Genomic DNA, 6,616 nt, shown 5'->3' with positions numbered 1-6,616 from the left:
ATCACTGACGTGGCCTTTGCTCATGCTGTATCTAGTTACCTAGCAACCATCAACCAGGGAGTAGTAGGGAGGGAACCTATACGTGTGGAAACTGGAAGAGAAAGGAACGGAAGTCAAGTATCCTTTCCACCACACACTACACCACACACACACACACACACACTACACACACACACTACACACACACACACACACACACACACACACACACACACACACTACACACACACACACACTACACACACACACACAACACGCACACTACACACGCTCTACACACACACACACACACACACACACACACACACACACACACACACACACACACACACACTACAAACACACACAACACGCACACTACACACAACACGCACACCACACACACACACGCTACACACACACACGCACACACGCACACACACACACACACACACTACAAACACACACAAACACACACGCACACACAACACGCACACTACACACAACACGCACACTACACACACACACGCTACACACACACACACATACCACACACACACACACACACACATACACACGCTACACGCACACACACACACACACACACACACACACACACACACACACACACACACATACTACACACACACACACACACACACACACACACACACACACACACACACACACACACACACACACACACACAACACACACACTACACACACAACACACACACACTACACACACAACACACACACACACACATACTACACACACACTACACACACAACACACATGCACACACACACACACACATACTACACACACACACACACACACACATACCACACACGCACACACGCACACACGCACACACACACACACACACACACACACACACACACACTACACACACACACACACACAACACACACACTACACACACAACACACACACACACTACACACACAACACACACACACTACACACACAACACACACACACACACACACACACACACACATACTACACACACACTACACACACAACACACATGCACACACACACACACACATACTACACACACACACACACACACACACACACACACACACACACACATACTACACACACACACACACACACACTACACACACACACACACACACACACACACACACACACACACACACACACACACACACACACTACACACACACTACACACACACAACACACACACATACTACACACACACACACACTACACTACGCACACACACCATTGTAATAGTCTTACGTGTTCCTGTTCTCTGCTTGGTACTTGTCAGTTAGAGGTTACAAGTACCAGGTATAAGAAGGTTTAGTAGTGTAGTTTAACTAACAAAAGTTGTTCTGATCTTATCAGAATGCCAACATGACTGTGAGATTATATAATCAATGTCCTACTATAGTGTAGTTGTACAGCATGTCTCTTGTCACTTGTGAGATTTCCTTAACTGAACCTCCAGGGTACAGTTGTTGTTACATGTTACCCCAAGCAACAATGCCGGCACGTTGGTGGAACATAGACTAGTGTGGTGTCCGTATGTCATGTCTTGTGCCATGAACAATGATGATATTGAACACCTGTTTGCTGTAGCCTTAGGGAAGAGTGTAAGTGTGTTTGTGTTATTGTGCAATCAAGAATTGATCATGGTATCATCTCTTGATACAAGTGTCTGTATGTAAACTGTACCATATATTTTAAGGAATACAAAATTTGGGAATATATGCTAATGTTTGCTAACTCTTCTGTGTGCTTGTTAAATGTATGTGTTAAAGTTAAAGCACCACCATGTGTGTGTACGGAAAATACACTACAAGGGGGTGTGTTGAGAAGCTAATACAGCACAAGGCAAAGCCGAGTGCTGTATTTGCTTTGAGACACCTCCTGAGTGCTGTATTTTAAGACACTTCCTGAGTGCTGTATTTTAAGACACTTCGTGGTCATCTGGTTTGTAGCAATTTCCTATAGTACTCAAACCACTGCAAGTTTTGGTGATCAGGATATCAGTAAGTGTCTAACTAATTTATTTCTAGTCGTAGAACCAACTAATAGGATTAGTTTGGCTAGTTTTAGTGATTTAGAGTATCGCACATGTGGGGTTGTGTTTGTAACATTCCTTAAATATATTCTCCGCATAACTGTACTGTATGACTCATACAGTACAGTTATGCAGCTAATAAGTAGTGTATAGACAACAGAGTACACGGCATCGCTTTGATCCTCCCACGCACAATACAATATATATATATATAAAAGATTTAAAGTATTTCGTATCATATTATGTACAAGGTGGATCAGTGATTGTTGACAGTTGTAGAGTTTCAGATTGTATAACTACATACATTAGCTCTGATCTACAAATCTAACCAACAGATAATGTTTAGACCTCTTGTATACAATCTTCTGATAAATACATTAAGTATTGAATTCCATATGATTTCTGTTTAGTAAATATAATATACAATATAGACATAAGATTCATCATTTTTCGACTTTATTCAACTTGTTAAGAAGTGAAGTTTGATTAGCTGGTTGTGTTGAGTTGATACATCTAATGGCAACATTTGGGTATCGATCAAATAATTGTTAGCCAGATCCTTACTACACCAGATACAGTAATACCATATAGTAAAATAAAATTTGGCAGTAAAAAGGCAAAAACCTTCTATTGAAAAATTGGTGGAAAAAAACTTCAGTGACATCTTATCTGATCAAACAAATGATAGATTATAAAGGAACACATAAGTACACTATCTCTTCATGAAAGTTGCATGTGCAAGTGTGCCATTCACTGGTGTTACCGTATAGCGGGTTTTTATTGCGAGGACTTTAATCTCACGTTTTGGGCACTTCGCAATATTAAAATTCGCGACATTTTATCACATGGAGTTTTGCTTATCACGAGATATTTAGTGCCTGTAAAACTATCTTGTTGAGACATTCAACAACAAACCAGGTACTTGTTTGTACATAACAGCTTGCTAATTGTTTTGTAATGGCTGGATCAGTTGCTCGTTCCCCTACACAACACTTGTTTCTTCACCAAACATTGCTGAACGCAGCTGCCCTACCTGTTTCCTAGTGAACTTCAGGTGCCTACATCAATTCATCATGGATACAAGCATAGATACAAAGAAACACGGCAATAATAACAAATTTCACTGCTTTCCATCTCATATGCAAACACTTATTACAACAAGTAATAAATTCGCGCTAGGAATTTAATGTCACGAATCGAGGAATTTAATGTCGCAAATTTGTCACCTTGCCAGATTAAGTGTCGCATAATTTTATTTTCGCAAATAAATTTGTCCGCGAGGAAAACCCGCTTTACGGTATTATGAATGTTGAAAGCATTGTTTAATTTTACAGTGAACCTCACACTCTGGTGCAGTGATTCCATGCTCAGGTTATCACATATATACCAAAGTATTTGGTCATATTCTTCATGTGGTGATGAACTGTTCTTCTTTCTTATCTGTTGGTAGCTAGTAGTTTAAACTATTACATGACTGATTTCAAAGGTACAACGTGGTCTTGCTATATCAGTTCATGTGATTGCTAACTGCTAAAAGAAATTGGCGGAAAAATTGAAATTTTATTTGCCAAAGTTTTGTTCTATATGGTACTGTATATTGTGGATAATGAAGGTTTGGGCTTTCCTGTCCAAGCTATCACCCTAAACCATATTTTTCATCATGACAACTTGGTGGTATTGGTTAGGCATAATCAAATCTAAACATTCCTTCAGCCAAACACTTCCAACTAGGGATGAACAATCATTCAGATATCCTAATAATGATGATTATTATGTCAGCAATAATTGACATTGTCTATTTTTGTTAATTAGTGATAATTGAAAATGGCAATTATCATATAATAGTCGAGGAATTTTTAAAAGTAATAATCATCCGTCTTAAAATATTTTGTCATTTATGAATATTTTAGTGTTTTTTGGTACAGTGGTTAAGTGGACAATAATCGTGATAATCATGATAATGGCTCATGACAATAATAGTATGACAGAAATATCAATTCCACCCATTGCTACTCCAACAAGTTTTTATTGAATTGAGTTTCTACTGACTACATGACAAATATAGCAGTTAACTGACTAACTGGATGTTGCAAGCATAACTCGATTATAGTTAAGACTGTGGGCTTGATTTCTTCACTGTTCGAGACTCTTTCACAAACTGGAGCAGCTACAATCATGTATCATGGACTTTATGTTTGCTTTTTCTGTGTAAGTGTTGATTTAGAGACAGTACGTTTTATCAATTACAGATGAATTTATTCTATTACTTCTCACCAATTGTAATATAACAGGCAGGCTGCCTTAATGTTATTTTATACATGGGGCAGCAATTTCAGGCCAGCACTCGAAGCCACATAAGCAATACATTGCATTTCATAACAATAAGCTGACTATTAAAAGGGCGTTACTATTCAGTGGACTGGACTACTGGACTGACGTATTTTTGGTTTTTGCACATTCTATGGTTGGATTTACAGAGTCTTGCTAGTAGACACCCTTAGCACACCTGCAGCCCACTTCTAAATGCTGAAGATGAATAGTGGAATATGCGAAAACTTTCTCTTAATAATTTCGCTACTGTTCATGCCACTATACAACACTTATTCCTTACCCTGGTGTGTAGTAATTGAATGTGACAGCATTAGTTAACCAGTGATCAACTAACCAGTAGACAATATCTTTCATTAGAGCAAGCTAGTCTCTCCAGCGTGGCCAGACCTCTAGGCTTGCCTCTAGTCAGTGCAGGGGCTTACCAATTAGAGATTTTTCAGTATGGGCACTTATAATCTTTAATAATTGATAAGCTCTGCACTGAACCAAAAGTCTGGCAGCAAGACTAGCTCCTCAAGCTTGCTGTAAGGATATATATTGTCTACTGGCTAGTTGATTGCTGGTTAACTAATGTTGTAACATTCAATTACTTCATACCAGGGTAAGGAATAAGTGTTGTATAGTGGCATGATCAGTAGCGAAATTATTAAGAGACAGTTTTCGCATATTCCACTGTTCATCTTTAGCATTTAGAAGTGGGCTGCAGGTGCCCTAAGAGTGTCTACTAGCAAGACTCCGTAAATCCAACCATAGAATGTGCAAAAACCAAAAATACGTCAGTCCAGTCCAGTAGTCCAGTCCACTGAATAGTAACACCCCTATTAAAAGGATTAATAAGTAACATGAACAGTGTTGCAAAAATTGGGAGTATAAGGAGTAATAAATGACCTAAGAGTTAGATTGTGCTTCTTGACAGAGATGAAGAGAGAGAGGCCAGGTGTTGTGGACTTGATCTTATGTAGAGCTGATAGCAGTCAACCCTTCCAATGACCCAACATCTGAATCGCTGAATCCTGTAATCCCATCATAGCAGCAGTTGTTGCAGCTCCAATTCTAAAGCTATGGCCTGTGTACTGCTGAGCTGGGAGGTTGGCTGCAGACAAACCCTGCTGGACTGCTTCCATAAACATAGGGTTAGATAAGGGAGTCCATCTTGCCATTGAAAGAGAGCTCCTGGGAGACCCCCACACCTAGCCAGGTACTGTAGTAAAGTCGTAACCCGTTTCCCCTGTACTACTTGACAGCCCACTCTACCCTGATCTGTTTTGGAGAGCTTGATATTAAAGGATATCACTGTAGGGTCTGAGGGTTTTCAGTGGCCACGTCATTAAAGGAAAGGTGGGTGTTAGGATCATACTGTCCTTCTGTCTCCACTGTGACTTCTCCAGAGTGGCAAAAGGAGAAAAATGTAGTTAGGCAGGCTGCCCATAGCATAGTCAACTTGAGTGAGGAGTCTGCCAACTCATACCATTCTTAACTTTCTCAAAATTCCTGGGGTGATGGGCAGGCAGAAACAAAGAAGGATTTCCCTGTTTTCCGTGTTCTGCCCTAATTCCTCAAAGGATCTGGTGAAGGTGGGGCATTTTGTCAATGTTTGGGTCACTTCCCTCATTAGTATAGCGGCGTAGCCCCCAAAATTTGTGATATTGTGCACTTTTTCATAAAACCATGAAACTTTCCACATAAATAGTACTCCTCATGACATGTAATTTTAGATACAGTGCCATCGCTGAGTTGACCGTTAGTGACTTTTAAGTCCATTTTTGTACAGAAAATTGATCATTTTTTGTCTTTAACTCCCTGAGGCAGTAATTAACTTGTAAAAACATGGTACCAAACAAAAAATCTTGTTGATAGTAACAACTTGGTTTTTATTTGAAGTCAATAGGTGATTTCATTACAAAGTTATGATCATTTTTACTAGTTGCAAAATTTGATAAATTTACCTGCCCTTGAGGTGTGAATTACCTGTGGGCAGATAATTATGCATAAATTTATCAAATTTTGCAGCTAATAAAAATGATCATAACTTTGTAATGAAATCTCCTATTGACTTCAAATAAAAACCAAGTTGTTTCTATCAGCAAGATCTTTTGTTTGGTACCATGTTTTAACAAGTTAATTACTGCCTCAGGGAGTTAAAGATAAAAATGATCAATTTTCTGTACAAAAATGGCCGTAAAGATCTAAAAATACATGTCATGAGGACTACTATTTG

General features: G+C 39.1%; 1 protein-coding gene across 7 annotated transcripts in view; it reads left to right on the top strand.

The window, feature by feature from the left end:
- The first annotated feature begins 1,569 nt into the window (after positions 1-1,569).
- Positions 1,570-6,616, top strand: part of LOC136265077 (solute carrier family 12 member 4-like) — a 52,079-nt gene continuing 47,032 nt past the window's right edge. For 3 of the 7 annotated variants that reach the window (XR_010705375.1, XM_066059859.1, XM_066059855.1), the window contains exon 1: positions 1,619-1,636. The gene's annotated coding sequence lies outside the window, so the exon portion shown is untranslated. Of the gene's footprint in view, positions 1,637-6,616 lie in introns of all 7 variants that reach the window. The other 4 variants (XM_066059857.1, XM_066059864.1, XM_066059863.1 and 1 more) reach the window with 3 other exon arrangements.

Source organism: Dysidea avara, chromosome 8, assembly GCF_963678975.1.
Source record: "Dysidea avara chromosome 8, odDysAvar1.4, whole genome shotgun sequence".
Classification (NCBI taxonomy): Eukaryota; Metazoa; Porifera; class Demospongiae; order Dictyoceratida; family Dysideidae; genus Dysidea; species Dysidea avara.
The sequence above is the reverse complement of the archived record's forward strand: the minus strand, read 5'-3'. Positions and strand labels throughout refer to the sequence as shown.